The sequence below is a fragment of the Oncorhynchus nerka genome, linkage group LG18 (genome assembly GCF_034236695.1).
Source record: "Oncorhynchus nerka isolate Pitt River linkage group LG18, Oner_Uvic_2.0, whole genome shotgun sequence".
Taxonomy (NCBI): domain Eukaryota; kingdom Metazoa; phylum Chordata; class Actinopteri; order Salmoniformes; family Salmonidae; genus Oncorhynchus; species Oncorhynchus nerka.
The window spans coordinates 7761712-7773181 of record NC_088413.1 but is presented as its reverse complement, the minus strand read 5'-3'; positions in this window follow the sequence as shown (position 1 = coordinate 7773181).

The following is an 11470-nucleotide window of genomic DNA, read 5'->3' as shown; positions in this document are numbered from 1 at the left end:
TTGAGGGGGATGGAGGAGAGGTTGAGGGGATGGAGGAGAGGGTGAGGGGGATGGAGGAGAGGTTGAGGGGACGGCGTGCGACAGAGAACAACCCACTAGAGAGGTGGCCACCCCCACAGAGAAGCCAGCAGAACAGCCCACCTCAGCACCCAACAAAAGTCTCGACACCACAGCAGAACAGTCCACACCAGACCCTGACCATAGAGTCGACATCACAGCAGAACAGACAAATGAAGAACCCCAAGCCCAGCAGCTCTCACCCCCTCTGAGCACCCCCTTGTCAGCCTGCCTGATAGCCCTTCTGACAACCCCCCCACACCCACTGAGGACAAACACAAGACACAGATTGTACTACTTATGGACTCAAATGGGAAATATGTAGAAGAAAAAAAACTTTTTCCCAAACACAGTGTGTCTAAACTCTGGTGTCCAAACACCCAGCGCGCCCTAGACCTTCTGTCTAAGGCCAAACTAGGGTCACCCAGCCACATAATAATACACACAGGCACAAACAACCTGAGAGCACAGCAAGAAAGAGTGGCCACAGCACTGAAGGGAGTGATTGAAAAGGCTTCTTCTACTTTCCCCAACGCACAAGTGGTTATCTCCACCCTGCTACCACGAAAAGACTTCCACCCTGCCACAATACAGCGGGTAAATGCAAGTATTTTCCGTGACTGTGCCTCAAAACCAAATGTTTTCCTGGCCCACCACTCCACCCTGGACTTGAACAGCCTCTATGACCAGGTCCACCTCTACAAGGCAGCAGTGCCCACCTTTGCCCGAACTCTAAAGGACATCGCTCTCAAACGTATCCCCAACACTTCACACAGGAGCAACAGATCAATAGACACGCCACCCAGACCGGCGAGACACCCTCCCAGACCTGCAGGACCCCCCCCCCCTGGACCTACACATAGAGGACCCACGCCAAGAGGAATTACATCCAGACCACCGCACACCCAGACACATCCACACCCCCACCCCAACCAATCAACACCCCCCCACGTCAACCATGCCCACACCCCATTTAGGCCCCCTCAGATCATACCTATGCCACTCCTGCCCACCCCATGCACCCCACCCCCGCAAAGAGGGCCTCAACATGGAAGCCACACATACGCCCAGGTAGTGAGCGGGCAAACAGTCCCAACCCCCACTCTCACACTCGCCCAAGCCAATGGCATGTACCAGATGCTCAGCAGGCTCTGCTCACACTTACTGGCCTGAGGCCAAACCACGACCAACAACATTGGACACTCTATGGAACAAAAAGCATTCACTATATCATCCTGGAATATCCAAGGCCTGAGGTCATCTGCCTTTGGCCTGAAGAGCAGAAACCCGGACTTCACCAAAGAAATCGGTAATACAGACATTGTCATCCTGCAAGAAACCTGGTATAGAGGAGACAGACCCACTGGTTGCCCTCTAGGTTACAGAGAGCTGGTAGTCCCATCCACCAAACTACCAGGTGTGAAACAGGGAAGGGACTCAGGGGTATGCTAATTTGGTATAGAGCAGACCTAACTCACTCCATTAAATTAATCAAAACAGGAACATTCTACATTTGGCTAGAAATTCAAAAGGAAATTATCCTAACAGAGAAAAATGTCCTCCTGTGTGCTACCTATATCCCCCCACTAGAATCCCCATATTTTAATGGAGACAGCTTCTCCATCCTGGAGGGCGAAATCAATCATTTCCAGGCCCAGGGACATGTACTAGTCTGTGGCGACCTAAATGCCAGAACCGGACAAGAACCTGACACCCTCAGCACACAGGGGGACAAACATCTGCCTGGAGGTGACAGCATCCCCTCCCACATATGCCCCCATAGGCACAACTATGACAACATAACCAACAAAAACGGGTCACAACTCCTGCAGCTCTGTCGCACGCTGGGTATGTACATAGTCAATGGTAGGCTTCGAGGGGACTCCTATGGTAGGTACACCTATAGCTCATCTCTTGGCAGTAGTACTGTAGACTACTTTATCACTGACCTCAACCCAGAATCTCTCAGAGCGTTCACAGTCAGCCCACTGACACCCCTATCAGACCACAGCAAAATCACAGTCTACTTAAACAGAGCAATACTCAATCACGAGGCATCAAAGCCAAAAGAACTGAGTAACATTAAGAAATGCTATAGATGGAAGGAATGCAGTTTGGAAACCTACCAAAAAACAATTAGGCAACAACAAATTCAATCCCTTTTAGACAATTTCCTGGGTAAAACGTTCCACTGTAATAGTGAAGGTGTAAACCTGGCAGTAGAAAATCTTAACAGTATATTTGACCTCTCAGCTTCCCTATCAAATCTAAAAATCTCAAATAGAAAACCGAAGAAAATTAACAATAATGACAAATGGTTTGATGAAGAATGCAAAAATCTAAGAAAGAAATTGAGAAACCTGTCCAACCAAAAACATAGAGACCCGGAAAACCTGAGTCTACGCCTTCACTATGGTGAATCACTAAAACAATACAGAAATACACTACGGAAAAGAAGGAACAGCATGTCAGAAATCAGCTCAATGCAATTGAAGAATCCATAGACTCTAACCACTTCTGGGAAAATTGGAAAACACTAAACAAACAACAACACGAAGAATTATCTATCCAAAATGGAGATGTATGGGTAAACCACTTCTCCAATCTTTTTGGTTCTATAACAAAGAACAAAGAGCAAAAACATATACATGATCAAATACAGATCTTAGAATCAACTATTAAAGACTACCAGAACCCACTGGATTCTCCAATTACATTGAATGAGTTACAGGACAAAATAAAAACCCTTCAACCCAAAAAGGCCTGTGGTGTCGATGGTATCCTCAATGAAATGATCAAATATACAGACAACAAATTCCAATTGGCTATACTAAAACTCTTTAACATCATACTTAGCTCTGGCATCTTCCCCAATATTTGGAACCAAGGACTGATCACCCCAATCCACAAAAGTGGAGACAAATTTGACCCCAATAACTACCGTGGAATATGTGTCAACAGTAACCTTGGGAAAATCCTCTGCATTATTATTAACAGCAGACTCGTACATTTCCTCAATGAAAACAATGTACTGAGCAAATGTCAAATTGGCTTTTTACCAAATTACCGTACAACAGACCATGTATTCACCCTGCACACCCTAATTGACAACCAAACAAACCAAAACAAAGGCAAAGTCTTCTCATGCTTTGTTGATTTCAAAAAAAAGCCTTCGACTCAATCTGGCATGAGGGTCTGCTATACAAACTGATGGAAAGTGGTGTTGGGGGTAAAACATACGACATTATAAAATCCATGTACACAAACAACAAGTGTGCGGTTAAAATTGGCAAAAACACACACATTTCTTCACACAGGGTCGTGGGGTTAGACAGGGATGCAGCTTAAGCCCCACCCTCTTCAACATATATATCAACGAATTGGCGCGGGCACTAGAAAAGTCTGCAGCACCCGGCCTCCCCTGCTAGAATCCGAAGTCAAATGTCTGCTGTTTGCTGATGATCTGGTGCTTCTGTCACCAACCAAGGAGGGCCTACAGCAGCACCTAGATCTTATGCACAGATTCTGTCAGACCTGGGCCCTGACAGTAAATCTCAGTAAGACCAAAATAATGGTGTTCCAAAAAGGTCCAGTCACCAGGACCACAAATACAAATTCCATCTAGACACTGTTGCCCTAGAGCACACAAAAAACTATACATACCTTGGCCTAAACATCAGCGCCACAGGTAACTTCCACAAAGCTGTGAACGATCTGAGAGACAAGGCAAGAAGGGCATTCTATGCCATCAAAAGAAACATACATTTCAACATACCAATTAGGATTTGGCTAAAAATACTTGAATCAGTCATAGAGCCCATTGCCCTTTATGGTTGTGAGGTCTGGGGTCCGCTCACCAACCAAGACTTCACAAAATGGGACAAACACCAAATTGAGACTCTACACGCAGAATTCTGCAAAAATATCCTCTGTGTACAACGTAAAACACCAAATAATGCATGCAGAGCAGAATTAGGCCGATACCCACTAATTATCAAAATCCAGAAAAGAGCCGTTAAATTCTACAACCACCTAAAAGGAAGCGATTCACAAACCTTCCATAACAAAGCCATCACCTACAGAGAGATGAACGTGGAGAAGAGTCCCCTAAGCAAGCTGGTCCTGGGGCTCTGTTCACAAACACAAGCACACCCTACAGAGCCCCAGGACAACAGCACAATTAGACCCAACCAAATCATGAGAAAACAAAAAGATAATTACTTAACACATTGGAAAGAATTAACAAAAAAACAGAGCAAACTAGAATGCTATTTGGCCCTACACAGAGAGTACACAGCGGCAGAATACCTGACCACTGTGACTGACCCAAAATTAAGGAAAGCTTTGACTATGTACAGACTCAGTGAGCATAGCCTTGCTATTGAGAAAGGCCGCCATAGGCAGACATGGCTCTCAAGAGAAGACAGGCTATGTGCTCAATGCCCACAAAATGAGGTGGAAACTGAGCTGCACTTCCTAACCTCCTGCCCAATGTATGACCATATTAGAGAGACATATTTCCCCCAGATTACACAGATCCACAAAGAATTCGAAAACAAATCCAATTTTGAAAAACTCCCATATCTTTTGGGTGAAATTCCACAGTGTGCCATCACAGTGTGCCATCACAGCAGCAAGATTTGTGACCTGTTGCCACGAGAAAAGGGCAACCAGTGAAGAACAAACACCATTGTAAATACAACCCATATTTATGCTTATTCATTTTATCTTGTGTCCTTTAACTATTTGTACATTGTATATATATATATATATAATATGACATTTGTAATGTCTTTACTGTTTTGAAACTTCTGTATGTGTAATGTTTACTGTTAATTTTTGTTGTTTTTCACTTTATATATTCACTTTGTATGTTGTCTACCTCACTTGCTTTGGCAATGTTAACACATGTTTCCCATGCCAATAAAGCCCTTGAATTGAATTGAATTGAATTGAGAGAGAGAGGGAGGGAGGGAGGGAGGGAGGGAGGGAGGGAGGGAGGGAGGGAGGGAGGAAGGAAGGAGGAGAGACAGGGAGGGAGGGAGAGAGAGACAGAGAGAGAGACAGAGAGAGGGAGACAGAGAGACAGAGAGACAGAGAGAGGGAGACAGAGAGACAGAGACCGAGAGACAGAGAGAGACAGAGAGACAGAGAGAGAGACAGAGAGAGACAGAGAGAGAGACAGAGAGAGACAGAGAGAGACAGAGAGAGATAGAGAGAGACAGAGAGAGATAGAGAGACAGAGAGACAGAGCGAGACAGAGAGACAGAGAGACAGAGAGAGACAGAGAGAGAGACTGTATGTGTAATGTTCTGTATGTGTAATGTTCTGTATGTGTAATGTTTACTGTTAATTTTTATTGATTATTTAACTTTTGTATATTATCTACCTAACTTGCTTTGGCAATGTTAACACATGTTTCCCATGCCATTAAAGCCCATTGAATTGAATTGAGACAGAGACCGAGAGACAGAGAGACAGAGAGAGAGACAGAGAGAGACAGAGAGAGACAGAGAGAGATAGAGAGACAGAGAGACAGAGCGAGACAGAGAGAGACAGAGCGAGACAGAGAGAGACAGAGAGAGAGAGAGAGAGAGAGAGAGAGAGCGAGAGAGACAGAGAGACAGAGAGACAGAGAGACAGAGAGAGAGAGAGAGAGAGAGAGAGAGAGAGAGAGAGAGAGAGAGAGAGAGAGAGAGAGAGAGAGAGAGAGAGAGAGAGAGAGACAGACAGAGAGAGAGAGAGACAGAGAGACAGAGAGAGAGAGAGAGACAGAGAGAGAGAGAGACAGAGAGAGAGAGAGAGAGAAAGACAGAGAGAAAGCAGTGTCTCCAGAGACTGTTGTCTACTATGAGTCATGGTCACATTAGCCCTCAATCTGTCCGTCTGTCTGTTTTGTTTGTCCATCTCAAGTTACACACACACACACACACACACACACACACACACACACACACACACACACACACACACACACACACACACACACACACACACACACAGGAAGGGGGGAAAGAGTAAACCAGAGTAAACATTACTGAATCACACCAGGGCCTGTCATCACAAAGCATTTCAGAGTAGGAGTGTTGATCTAGGATCAGGTCTCCCCTGTCTGTGTTGTAATCTCATTCATTCTGATATAGGATCAGGTCTCCCCTGTCCATGTTGTAATCTCATTCATTCTGATCTAGGATCAGGTCTCCCCTGTCCATGTTGTAATCTCATTCATTCTGATCTAGGATCAGGTCTCCCTGTCCATGTTGTAATCTCATTCATTCTGATCTAGGATCAGGTCTCCCCTGTCCATGTTGTAATCTCATTCATTCTGATCTAGGATCAGGTCTCCCCTGTCCATGTTGTAATCTCATTCATTCTGATCTAGGATCAGGTCTCCCCTGTCCATGTTGTAATCTCATTCATTCTGATCTAGGATCAGGTCTCCTCTGTCCATGTTGTAATCTCATTCATTCTGATCTAGGATCAGGTCTCCCTGTCCATGTTGTAATCTCATTCATTCTGATCTAGGATCAGGTCTCCCCTGTCCATGTTGTAATCTCATTCATTCTGATCTAGGATCAGGTCTCCCCTGTCCATGTTGTAATCTCAGTCATTCTGATCTAGGATCAGGTCTCCCCTGTCTGTGTTGTAATCTCATTCATTCTGATCTAGGATCAGGTCTCCCCTGTCCATGTTGTAATCTCATTCATTCTGATCTAGGATCAGGTCTCCCCTGTCCATGTTGTAATCTCATTCATTCTGATCTAGGATCAGGTCTCCCCTGTCCATGTTGTAATCTCATTCATTCTGATCTAGGATCAGGTCTCCCCTGTCCATGTTGTAATCTCATTCATGATGATTTACAAGTCAAACTAATCCTAGACCAGCACTCCTACTCTGAGACTTTGTGATTACAGGCCCAGACCTAAACAGAACCATACTAGGTTAGACCAGACTAACAGAACCAGACCAGACCAGACTAACAGAACAAGACCAGGCCCAGACCTAACAGAACCTTACCAATTTTATCAACTATTTACGTTTAAAAAAAAACTAGACAGAGAGAAACAACTAAACTTACAAAAGTAGTTTGAAATGTTTTGGCAAAGTTTACAGGTCACTTTTGAGATATTTTCTAGTCACGTTGAGCAAGTTGGAACCGGTGTTTTTCTGGATCAGACGCGCCAAATAAATGGACATTTTGGATAGAAATTGACGGAATTAATCGAACAAAAGGACCATTTGTGATGTTTATGGGACATATTGGAGTGCCAAAGAAGATGTTTATGGGACATATTGGAGTGCCATCAGAAGATGTTTATGGGACATATTGGAGTGCCATCAGAAGATGTTTATGGGACATATTGGAGTGCCATCAGAAGATGTTTATGGGACATATTGGAGTGCCATCAGAAGATGTTTATGGGACATATTGGAGTGCCAACAGAAGATGTTTATGGTACATATTGGAGTGCCATCAGAAGATGTTTATGGGACATATTGGAGTGCCAACAGAAGATGTTTATGGGACATATTGGAGTGCCAACAGAAGATGTTTATGGGACATATTGGAGTGCCATCAAAAGAAGCTCGTCAAAGGTAAGTCATGAATTATATTGTTATTTCTGTGTTTTGTGTCGCGCCTGCAGGGTTGAAATATGATTCTCTCTCTTTGTTTACGGAGGTGCGATCCTCAGATAATAGCATCGTTGGCTTTCCCCCGAAAAGCCTTTTTGAAATCTGACATGTTGGCTGGATTCACAACAAGTGTAGCTTTAATTTGCTATCTTACATGCGTGATTTAATGAAAGTTTGATTTTTCTAGTAATTTATTTGAATTTGGCGCTCTGCATTTTCACTGGCATTTGGCCCAGAGAGGTTAACCCAGTCCTGGAATGGGCACATTCCTCAAAACTGACCTGCCATCCAGGCTCCCGTTAGATGACGCTTTAGGTGGCTTTCCAACCGTCCATTTAATTCCCCTTCCCAAGTTACCCTCAGCCAAGGAGACGGCTCAGCCAAGGAGACGGCTCAGCCAAGGAGACGGCTCAGCCAAGGAGACGGCTCAGCTCAGGGTGCAGCACGTCTTCCGGATCCATGGACTTCCGGTGGACATGGTCTCCACTTCTGGTTCTGGAAGGCGTTCTGCACCCTCATTGGGTCGTCAGCCAGCCTGTCTTCTGGTTTCCACCCCCAATCTAACGGCCAGTTGGAGCGAGCCAATCAGGACCTGGCAACAGCCCTTCATTAATTTGTCTCCTCCAACCCCACCACATGGAGCCAGCAACTTGAACTTGAACGGCCCTGTTGGTTAAGGGCTTGTAAAGTAAGCATTTCATGGTAAGGTCTACACTTGTTATATTCGGTGCAGGTGACAAAGTTTGATTTCTTTGGGTGGAATACGTCCACCACAGCCTTCCCTGCTCGGCTACTGGTCTCTCACCCATCGAGTGTCTCTTGGGATATCAGCCCCCGCCCTTCCCCGAGCAAGAGGAGGAAGTCAGCCATCCCTGCTCGGCTACTGGTCTCTCACCCATCGAGTGTCTCTTGGGATATCAGCCCCCACTCTTCCCCGAGCAAGAGGAGGAAGTCAGCCATCCCTCTGCCCAGATGTTCATCCGCTGCTGTCTCCGTACCTGGAAGCGAGCCCGGGCCGAGCTGTTGAAGACCATTTCCAGGTATCGGCGACAAGCTGATCGCCACCGGACCCCAGCTCCCTGCTATCGGCTCAGTCAGAGGATATGGCTGTCCACTCGGGACCTGCCCTTCCGGCTGGACTCCGGTAAACTTCCCCCCCGTTTCATCGGCCCTAACCATCTCTAAAGTACTTATCCTCTCTGCACCCTCCGTATACATCCACTTTTCATGTGTCTGGGATTAAACTTCCCCCCCCCGTTTCATCGGCTCTTCCCCATTTCTAAAGTACTTATGCTCTCTGCTGTTCGTCTTCTGATGCACCGCACCCTCCGTAGACATCCCACAGATTAAACTTCTGTCTCCTCTTTCTGTTTGTCTGTTGCCAGTTTGTCTTGTCAGTTTTTACCAGTGTGATTTCACGTTTTCTTGTTTCTCAAGTATTTTTTTCCCAAGTTTTCTCGGTTCTGACCATTCAGCCCTGACCCTGAGCTTTCTGCCGTCCTGTACCTGCCTGACTCTGACCTGACTACAAACCTCTGCCTGTGTCACGTTCTGACCATTCAGCCCTGACCCTGAGCTTTCTGCCGTCCTGTACCTGCCTGACTCTGACCTGACTACAAACCTCTGCCTGTCAGCGACCTGCCCTTTGTGTTATAATAAATGATTGAGAACTGTACTATCTGCATCTGAGTTATAACAGTTGTGACACGGGGCAAATGTGATGCTAACGATCATCCATATGATTCATGGATATTTACATGGCATTTGTCTTCTTCAAAAGTAGATTATGAAAAAAACTGAGTGAGGTTTCAGCTCATGCCAAACACTAAAACCACTCAACAACATATTTAATTCAATACATTCTAGTCCCTTCTCATTAACAACATATTGCTAATGAACGCTTTGTCGTTTGGGCTTCCTAAGTGGATCCATTGTTGTCTATTTATCAGAATGTAAAACAGAACACTGGTATCTAATCCCATTGTTGTCTATTTATCAGAATGTAAAACAGAACACTGGTATCTAATCCCATTGTTGTCTATTTATCAGAATGTAAAACAGAACAGAACACTGGTATCTAATCCCATTGTTGTCTATTTATCAGAATGTAAAACAGAACAGAACACTGGTATCTAATCCCATTGTTGTCTATTTATCAGAATGTAAAACAGAACAGAACACTGGTATCTAATCCCATTGTTGTCTATTTATCAGAATGTAAAACAGAACACTGGTATCTAATCCCATTGTTGTCTATTTATCAGAATGTAAAACAGAACAGAACACTGGTATCTAATCCCATTGTTGTCTATTTATCAGATTGTAACACAGAACACTGGTATCTAATCCCATTGTTGTCTATTTATCAGAATGTAAAACAGAACACTGGTATCTAATCCCATTGTTGTCTATTTATCAGAATGTAAAACAGAACACTGGTATCTAATCCCATTGTTGTCTATTTATCAGAATGTAAAACAGAACACTGGTATCTAATCCCATTGTTGTCTATTTATCAGAATGTAAAACAGAACAGAACACTGGTATCTAATCCCATTGTTGTCTATTTATCAGAATGTAAAACAGAACACTGGTATCTAATCCCATTGTTGTCTATTTATCAGAATGTATGACAGAACACTGGTATCTAATCCCATTGTTGTCTATTTATCAGAATGTATGACAGAACACTGGTATCTAATCCCATTGTTGTCTATTTATCAGAATGTATGACAGAACACTGGTATCTAATCCCATTGTTGTCTATTTATCAGAATGTAAGACAGAACACTGGTATCTAATCCCATTGTTGTCTATTTATCAGAATGTAAAACAGAACACTGGTATCTAATCCCATTGTTGTCTATTTATCAGAATGTAAAACAGAACACTGGTATCTAATCCCATTGTTGTCTATTTATCAGAATGTAAAACAGAACACTGGTATCTAATCCCATTGTTGTCTATTTATCAGAATGTAAAACAGAACAGAACACTGGTATCTAATCCCATTGTTGTCTATTTATCAGATTGTAACACAGAACACTGGTATCTAATCCCATTGTTGTCTATTTATCAGAATGTAAAACAGAACACTGGTATCTAATCTCATTGTTGTCTATTTATCAGAATGTAAAACAGAACAGAACACTGGTATCTAATCCCATTGTTGTCTATTTATCAGAATGTAACACAGAACACTGGTATCTAATCCTATTGTTGTCTATTTATCAGAAAGTAAAACAGAACACTGGTATCTAATCCCATTGTTGTCTATTTATCAGAATGTAAAACAGAACACTGGTATCTAATCTCATTGTTGTCTATTTATCAGAATGTATGACAGAACACTGGTATCTAATCTCATTGTTGTCTATTTATCAGAATGTAAAACAGAACAGAACACTGGTATCTAATCCCATTGTTGTCTATTTATCAGAATGTAAAACAGAACAGAACACTGGTATCTAATCCCATTGTTGTCTATTTATCAGAATGTATGACAGAACACTGGTATCTAATCTCATTGTTGTCTATTTATCAGAATGTAAAACAGAACACTGGTATCTAATCCCATTGTTGTCTATTTATCAGAATGTAAAACAGAACACTGGTATCTAATCCCATTGTTGTCTATTTATCAGAATGTAAAACAGAACAGAACACTGGTATCTAATCCCATTGTTGTCTATTTATCAGAATGTAAAACAGAACACTGGTATCTAATCCCATTGTTGTCTATTTATCAGAATGTAAAACAGAACAATGGTATCTAATC